The sequence below is a fragment of the Octodon degus genome, unplaced genomic scaffold (assembly GCF_000260255.1).
Source record: "Octodon degus isolate 3935 unplaced genomic scaffold, OctDeg1.0 scaffold00054, whole genome shotgun sequence".
NCBI classification, from domain to species: Eukaryota; Metazoa; Chordata; class Mammalia; order Rodentia; family Octodontidae; genus Octodon; species Octodon degus.
The window spans coordinates 5208036-5216929 of record NW_004524630.1 but is presented as its reverse complement, the minus strand read 5'-3'; the positions used below and the strand labels follow the sequence as shown (position 1 = coordinate 5216929).

Below are 8894 nucleotides of genomic sequence, written 5' to 3'. Positions count from 1 at the left end.
GAAAATGAAGGTGAATGTCTTTGGAGGGAGTCATTATTCAGTCTACCAAAGAAACCCAACAAGTTCTTGGCACCCAATCCATACAAACTTATGGATAGGTAGTGGCAACCTAATTTATACTTAAATGATTTATTTACTCAGTCATTCAGCTAACATCTAGCCCATACCAGCCCTGTGCAAGATGTACTCAGTCTGGGAAAACAACTGTGGAATACCCACCTCAGTAGCACATACACTAACGTTGGAATGACACAAAGAACGTCAGCACAGCCCCAGCCCAAGGCTGACACACAAATTTGTGAAGCATTCCACATTTTAAAAAAGAAAACAACGGTGAAGCAGACAAATGTGGTCTTAGTTTATGGAAAGTGGATTTGCAGTCAAACAGCTTCATAATTATGGCAGTTATGCAATAGTATATTAATGGTGAGTGGTCTATTTATAACTGAGGAAAGAAGTAACCTGGCATAGTCTCTGACGTACAAGACTTTCAGCTGTTGCGATGAAGCATGTTCAGGTAAAGGATCTGAAATGACTGAGCTAGGCCATACCAGCTTCCAAGCAATGTCTGAGGCACAGCCACATATCCGGGCTAGCACTCTCTCACTCCATCCTATATCCTACTATAACACCTTGCAGACGGAGAGCAGAGCTAGGAGCTAAGAGTACTCGTCTTGTGCCCGGCTCCCTTTCCCCTTACACTTGTCAGATGGATCTTCCCCTGTTCTATGTTTAGCAAGTTTCATTATTTGGGGAGCATATTGAGGTTAGTAGAGGGGAAAATGGCTGCCCTTGAAAAAAGAGTTCAATATGGTCACAGATTCCAATCACAGGAGCCGCATGCAGCCAAAGGCCACAGAGGCAAACCAGGGGGCAGGAGGCAGGAGGCCAGAAGGGACTGTGGGCAAGAGAACTCGGTGTGATGTCCAAGGGAAGTGACAGGTAAGGGAAGACAAGTAGGCTTGGGATTGTCATTTTTTAAATATGGTCATCAGGTTCTGCAGTTTAAGGACTGTGACTGAGGTTGGGAACATAGTGGGCAGAGTTTAAGAGCCTGATAATGGTGGTAGTTGTGAGAATGTCTTACTTACTTTTTACTCAGTGCTGGGACAAAATACCAACACCCAAAATGAAGGAAGGAAGGAACGGTTCATTTAGATCAAAGATAGTGGAGGTTTCAGTCCATACTGCACTGGCTCCAAGGCAAAGAGCAGCAGTTCATGGTGGCAGAAAACAGAGAAGAGCAGAGGAGGAGCAGCAGCTGCGGCATCCGTCAAGCCTCTCTCTCTTCCTTCTATGCTGACTGCAAAGACCAGTGGTCCACCATGAAGATCAGAGCCCCTCCAAAGTGGCACAGCTGAGAAGTGGCACAATGAAGACCGGCACTTCTCCAAGGAAGTGAAGGATGCAGAAGCCTTCCTCACATCCTTTATATGTCCTTTTCTTGCTGAGTCACTCTGCAGAGCGTCTTCCCTGCCCTAGGGCAGCCCCGTCCTGCCCTAGGATGGACCCTTCCTGCTCTGAAAGGCAGAGCCCCCACACCCAATCCAGCTAAGTTGACACAATGTATCAACCACTACAGGGCACATCACCAGGTTATCCAGTACAAAGTGCCCCAGCACACATACGTGTGGGAAATGCCAACTTGTCAAGTTCACAGAAGTTACTTAGACACCCTGCTTATTGACTCGAAGGATCATGATATACCTCTAAGGACTTCAACATTTTTAATTGTTATACAAATTTAAATCACGCCTTTATAAAAAGTACACGTGGGGCCAGCGAGATAGTTCAGCAGACTAAAGTGCTTGCTAGGCAGGTCCAAGGACCACGGTTCGATCTCTGGCACCACATACTACACCAGCCCTGCCCCCAGGGCAGGCTGAGCCAGCCAGGTGCAGTGGTGCATGCCTGTAATCCCAGTGCTGAAAGTAGGAGGCTCACCACAAGTCTGAGCTGTATAGTGAGATCCTGTAATGACCAGATACATTTTTTTTAAGTACAAGTGACCAGCCAGCCTGAATAAAGCTGTTTATGCACCCACTTTGGCCTCTGAAACGTGAAGCTCTGAAATTCACAGGAGAGCAGCCTGTGACTTCTCCAGCACATCAGCTGCTTCTAATCATTGATCTTCCACTTTTCAAAAACTACCTTAGAAACAATTTTACCATGCATTGGGCTGACATATCAGGCCCCAAAAGAATGACATCTTTTTTTGATTGATTACTTGGTGTTTGCTTCAAATTACAATTTGGTTTGGGGCAGACGTGAACGATATCTGAACTCCTGTGGATTCTGGAGTGCTTTGGATCTTGCTTGCTGGTCTGAATCAAGTTGGCACAGGAGCAGCACAGACAGCTCATCCTTCTTCTTCAATTTGTCCCCTGGGTAATGCTGAGATGTTGAAATAATTTGAAGCAGGAACTCCTTCCAGGGCTGAGATAAAATAAAGAGATTGCAGCCTTGAATAATGCCAAAGGGAGGATTTTGTAACATCTTGTAAATTGTCACTGTTCTGAAATATCTCATAAATGGCAGGATGAGAAAACTGACACTTGTTACTCCTAGAGAAGCTGGCCCTGAGCGCCCCAACTTCGCAGCTCAGCACGGGCAGCAGAAGGGTGAGCAGCACATGCGGACAGCCTCCTTCGTGACAGACACGAAGTTTGCTTTTCTTTCGAATCAAATAAATATCAGTCCTGCTTTGTAAATGAAACAGCCACAGTAAGCCTCTCCGCTGCTAAAGAACTTAGCCAGTTACTCATTGCCAGCCTGGCAACCCCGCATAATTTTCACCCTCTTGTCCATATTCTTAATAGTGGTCCAAATAGTGTCGGAGCTAGACAGGGCTTCGTTATTCCTCCCTGCAGACTTAACCTCTTCATCTGAGAGGAGATCATTAACAGAAAGTGCAAATTGACCTGGACCACGCTATGTCCCAACTGTAGCCGGTGTAGGCTGAAGATGAAAAATGATCTCGCAGTGGCAATTGATCTCTTTATAGACACACTCATGTCCCCTTGACACATACTGAACATCTTACCTCCCACTTTTGCTTTGATTTCTAGCTTTTAATTCATCATTCATATGTAAATCACAGTTTTATGGTAAAAGGTAAACTTTTATACATCATATATTTATAAGACACACAGAAACTTTCAGTTTGCTCAGAAACTGCTCAGTGTTCTGGGATCCTTTCCCCCAGATTTCTAGTACTTTGTACTCAACCAGTCATGCTGGCATCTGAATACAAACCCATCTTAGCAGGAACAACAGATTGAGAGAATTTAAGAAGAAACACCATGCTGAACTTGAGCTCCAATTCCAGAATATATCTTTGGAAGAGTTCAGATTAATGTTAGGTCCGTGTTAGTCTTTTAACCAAAACTGTAGGAACTGGCAAACACAACAGGACTTGAGATGATGCTGCAGCTTCTAGTCCAGCACTTCAGCTAAGTGCACCCTCTCTGCTAGCAGCTACAACACTGCGCTGAGACCCCAGGACTGGTGTGGATGGACACGCAGCAGTGGAGCAGGGTGAAGGCTGACTCACAGCACGGGGGTCTAGATGAGACTCGGCATTTCAGCTGGCTCCGCTACTCACCAGACTTGATGACCTGCTGTCCTTTCTGGATGAGTCTCCTCTTGTGTTAATCTGTTGCAACTAGCCGGAAAAATGCACAGTAAAGTGGCCAGGACAATGGTTGAATGGATAAAGTCATACAGATGGTACTGGAAGTATGAAGTCTAGACTGGACTATTGAAATGAACCACCCCACAGATACAAGACCTTGGGCTGCTTTCCACTCCTTAAGTATCCCTTTATGTGAGCCTCGGCCACACCTGCATGACAAGCTAGCCACAGAGTAGTGGGGCTCTGTTGATGTACTTATCCCATGTCCAAAAACCACAGCTCAGTCCAACACAGTTATTTTCCACTAGGCTGTAATTATTTCTCAGTCATGCCTCCATTGGGAAGGCTTTCTCCAGGTTTTCCCAAGGTTGTTTGTCCGTGAAAGAGCAGGTGCATCACTCCCCTGTCCTGGACCATCTGTCTGGCACTGCATTTCTGTGAGCAGCACACAGTGCCCCCTTCTCTAGCTCCTAAGAGTCTGCATCCACCCAGGAGGCGAGATCCTTCAACATGGGACATGATAAGGTTATGTGCACTTCATGTGTATTACATAACTTTCTATACGGATAAAAAGTTACTTGGTGGGCCAGGGAGATAGCTTAGTGGAATAAGTGCTTGTCTGGCAAGCTCAAGGTCCTGAGTTCAATCCCTGCTACCACAAAAAAAAAAAAGAAAAGAAAAAGTTACTTGGTGTTAGAAAAGCCTTTCAAATTCTCAGGTAATGTCATTCTGAACTATGTCTCCACATCATGGCAGACTCTCCAGCAGATACTGAAGAGGAGGAGGTACCAGCTGGTAGAGAATGTATGGGAGAGTATCCCACCACTGAAAAGAATGCCAGAAAGAAATCCACTTACAAAGTAGAGCTCACAGTGCTGGAGACGCTGGGCCATGATTGCTCCACCAGTTGTTTTGAGCCTATGCAGTGCAATGCGCCGTGGTGGGAGCACGTGGTGAAGGAAGTTGCCAGGAAACAACAGAAGGGACCAGGTTCCCCATATTCCCTGCATGAGCACGCCCCAGGGACATGGACTTCCCACTAGGCCAGCCTGCTGACGGTTCCACCACCTCCCAATAGCACCAAATTTTAACACATGGACCTGTGGGGGACATTCAGCCAAACCACAACAGCAAAGGAGACAAAGCCCCGAATCTATGGGAGAAGGAAGAACTGAGAAGAGAAAGGAAGGGAGACAAGGAAAAACAGCACAATTGAGCCAAAAGTAACAAGGAAACAAAGTTTGCCCCAAGAAACCTAACTGAATAGATCATATATTTTTGTTTGCCTTGGCTTTCAGATATAAAGTTGGCAACATACAATTCAGGAGTCAGAAGAAACTACAAAGTGGGTCCCCTTCAAAGGATACCCAAGGGTAACTTCTTGTTTACCTGCCAACAGTGTTGCTTGGACTTTGTCAGAAAAACTGTCAAGGCCAGACCTCGGCAATCTTTCCCATTTTGGGAAAAAAAAAGAAAAAAAAAATATTGCTTCGTATACATGCTTTTGCAAAGCCAGCATCTGTTTCCTTGGAAACCTGAAAACTCTAAAGTCAGTAGTAGAAAACCTTGGGTCTGGATGCATGTTGCCTTTGGTGTTGGCTAACGGTAAACATTTCAGGGTCTTTGTGTGTCTGACCCATCAGGCCTGGTTTGTGGCTTTTTAGACAGATACCATTAATGACTGCACTTTGGGTCTGGAGAAATCCTCAACACACTGCTTAGCCTAAGCATCACCTTTCGTCCCTGAAATGTACTTCACACTGATGTGATGCTATGTGCACAGTAGGTGGAACAGGGAGCGAGGACAGCCCAGAGTCCGTGGAGGGGCCCGGGCTCACGCCCACACAGGTCAGGTGAGAGGTTTCTGCGGTGTGCCAACCTCCACCTGCGGCAGCTTTGAGGAGCCACAACACAGAGGCTGAGAGGAGCCTCTGAATGCATGTGTTCTACAAATGTCCACATGACCCCTGGGCATCAGTGCTAGGGTGGTGACAATCACAGTAGCAGACAAACAGCACACAAGGCCTGGTCAGTTCACAGAAGAAGTGCAGAAGGCAGGGACTAAAGTCGACTCACAGGGATAGAAACATAGAGAGCTAAAGAATCACAGGGAAATAGAGATGGTCCCTGCTTTAAGATAGGGCTGCATCCTAATAAACCTACCATGCATTAAAAATGTATATGATACTTGTAATCCTCAAACATCCTAGCTTTGCAATGTAGTACGCTATAGACAGTAGGTGTTTCATCCTCATGAGTGTGTGCCGACCAGGAGGTAGGACACCTGGGGCTGCCCAGCACTGGGAGACAGGATCACAGCTACATTGTTAGATTAGGAAAAATCTCCGAATGCAAACATTCATGCATAGGTTCTACTGAATGCATACTGTTTTCACACGAAAAGGCTGTTCTGAACTGGGGACTGTCTGTACTTCTCCTCACTGAGTTGAAAGTCACAGGACAGGAAGACGCAGTGAGGGGGTGGCGTGCAGGGCCTGTGGCTGCAGGAGACTAGGACAGAAACGACTGATTGCAGAATGGAAGCGGGTTAGGGCAGTGAACTGAGGGAGTTAGGGAGGAAGGAAAAGGAGGAAGGCAATAGGAAGGGGACATTAGGCAAGTCTCTGCAAACAGGCGCAGGGGCCAGGGGTTCAATCCCTCCAGCCTTGCCATGCCCACCCGGCCCCTGGGGTGTGCTGACATGGCAATTGAGACTGGGTGTGGTGGCGTAGGCCTGTAATCCCAGCTCTTGGAAGGCTGTAAACAGGCAGATCACTACGAGTCCGATCTAGTAGTGAGACGCTGAACAGCCAAACAGCCTGTAGACCCTTCCCTAAAATACAAAAAAAAAAAAAAAAAGCAGAGATCAGGATGATCCTCTTAAACGTCAAGGCATGGCTTGCCAGCAAGCCAGCCGAAGCAGGAGGCGGGCCCCATACAGGTCACCCCACAGGGCCTTCAGAAGGAGCCAGACCTGCTGCAGCCCTCCAGCTTCAAAGCCTGAGCCCGCCCCGCTCGGCCATCTGTGTCACTGAGTACCTCGTGCTCTGTCATGGGAGCCCCGGCAAATTAATGCAATTCGCAGTAGCCTGGAACGTTGTGGGGATCGTAGCGGCGCTTCGGTTTCCTAACACACTGTTGATGTAAGGAAAGGGTTTTTTTAAACTTAAACTTTCTCCATGGCATCCTTTGCATTCAGAATATTTATGGAAACATTTCTGCATGGCAGATGTGCTGCTTACATAATCACTTTTTAAAATAAGAACATCAATACCAGTTGCAGCGAGGCACAGGATGGATAAAAAGCTTAAGCAGGAAGTACCCGAACTCTCGGGGGTCTAAATGACTCGAGTTGCCAGCTGCAGTAAGATCAGCGGTCACCGAGAGCTTGCGGGGCTGGCCCCGGGGCCCTCCGCATGGTCTTCTGCGGCTTCGCCATGTGGCGGGGGTCATACCAGCACAGGCTTCTTTCCTGAGGGGGAGGCGCTGCACGGCTTCCTCGGGCCTCCCGGGCATCGCCCCCACTGCATCTGACCCCGCGCTGGGCAGAAGTGCCCGGTCTAAATTCCTGGCGGAGAAGTCAGAGTCTCACTGGGGAGAACAGTGTCAGCTTCCAGGAGCTGGAGGAGTTGCTGGCTCGCGGTCTTCTCCAGGGACACCCGCCATACCCCGTGCTGTAAGGTAGTTGCTGAGTGTCTACCAAAGAACAGTGTTTGAAGGTACTGGGAAGCAGAGGCCCTCGGGACCTGTGGCCTGGAGCGAGGCTTCGGGTCGCTGGGCGCGTCCAGGCACCTCTGTCCCTTGCCCACTTACTTCCTGCCTATGCGGAGAGCCGTTTGCTTTACCACGCAAGCCCTGCCGTAGCCATCCAGCGCAGGACGTCCACCAGAGGCCCAGCGCAAGGGCTCTACCTACCCAGAGGCTGGAACATCTCAAACTGTGAGCCAAAATAAAATTCTTCACCGTATAAGTTAATTACATGACATATTTTGATACCATAATGGAAAAGTGACTAATACGCTAATTCCCTTCCCTTTGAATGGAGCCATGTCTACTTCACAGAGAAATTTTAAGAATTCAACAAGATTGCGGAGAAAGAGCCTCACTACAAACTCCTTAAGACAAGACGCTGTGTTTGCCTCTGATCTCTCCAGGTCATCAGCCGTTCTGTATTGCTCTGGCTTACTTACTGGTCCTCCTCCTTCCCCTAAAGCCCTCAGGGAGAGCCCTCTGCCTCCTCAAATTGTGCCAGCTCCGCACAGCTGCCTCCTCGGATCCTAAAGTCCCCCGTCATCTCTGCAGCGACCAGATTCTCCGGGACGCTCCACCCATTTCTAGCCATCTGGGCATCTGGGCCTGCAAGTGCCCGCCTGCTCCCCTGGCTCCTAGCCCTCCTTCCGCTCTCTCCTCACTGTTCCCACCTTCTCTCTCCATCTCTCAGGGGTGAGTTCATCCAGTGTACTCACCCTCCACCTCATTCACGGTGATTTTTCAAATGCAAACTTTGGTGACTATTATTGGTCTGGTTAAAAACTTTCAGTGGCTAACGATTTGCCTAGAAAATCAAATCCCACACCCACGCTGGACATATGAGGAGTTTCCCATCTCATGCCACCTCCCCGTGTCTCTGGCCTCTTGCTTGGCAGTGTTCTCTTCTGGTTCCAGCTTCAGGAGCTAACACTCTCCCAAGGTTTCCAGGCCTCGCCTGCACAAAAGACACCGCCAATCTAATTACATGACCTTAATTATACACCACTCATTGCGACCAAATTCTTAGTTTCTTGTCAACAGAGCACAGGATACTCTCACATTTGTGTCCCCAAAAATAAGAAGGACATTAATGGTGATCACTGCAAAGCAATCACTCATCATATGACAATTAAACAGGGCGGTGATGACTATTTGTTTCTGGTCCCTGAAAATAAAGGAAGGAATACCTTGGAAAGGGGCAGGAAGAGAAGAGAATATGTATTTATGACTGTCTCAGCAAACTTTAACCTAGGGTTCCAGTAAAGAATCAGCAAAAAACAGCAACACAGGGGCTGGGGAGATAGCTCAGCAGCACAAGGGCCTGCCTGGCAAGCACAAGATCCCAAGTTCAATCCTCAGTAGTGCACGCTGTGTGGGCCCTGGAGCCCAGTGCAGGCCATGCCAGCCCTAGAAGCTGGATATGGTGGTACGTGCCTGTAATCCTAGCACTAAGGAAGGCTGAGAAAGGAGGATCGCTGAGTCCAAGCTGTGTGAAAGAAACAGGAACACA

General features: G+C 48.0%; 1 non-coding gene across 1 annotated transcript; it reads left to right on the top strand.

The window, feature by feature from the left end:
• Positions 1 to 211: 211 nt before the first annotated feature.
• On the top strand, positions 212 to 318 carry LOC111817318. Its single transcript, XR_002821555.1, has one exon. It is a non-coding gene; the product is annotated as a U6 spliceosomal RNA (small nuclear RNA).
• The last annotated feature ends 8576 nt before the right edge of the window (positions 319 to 8894 follow it).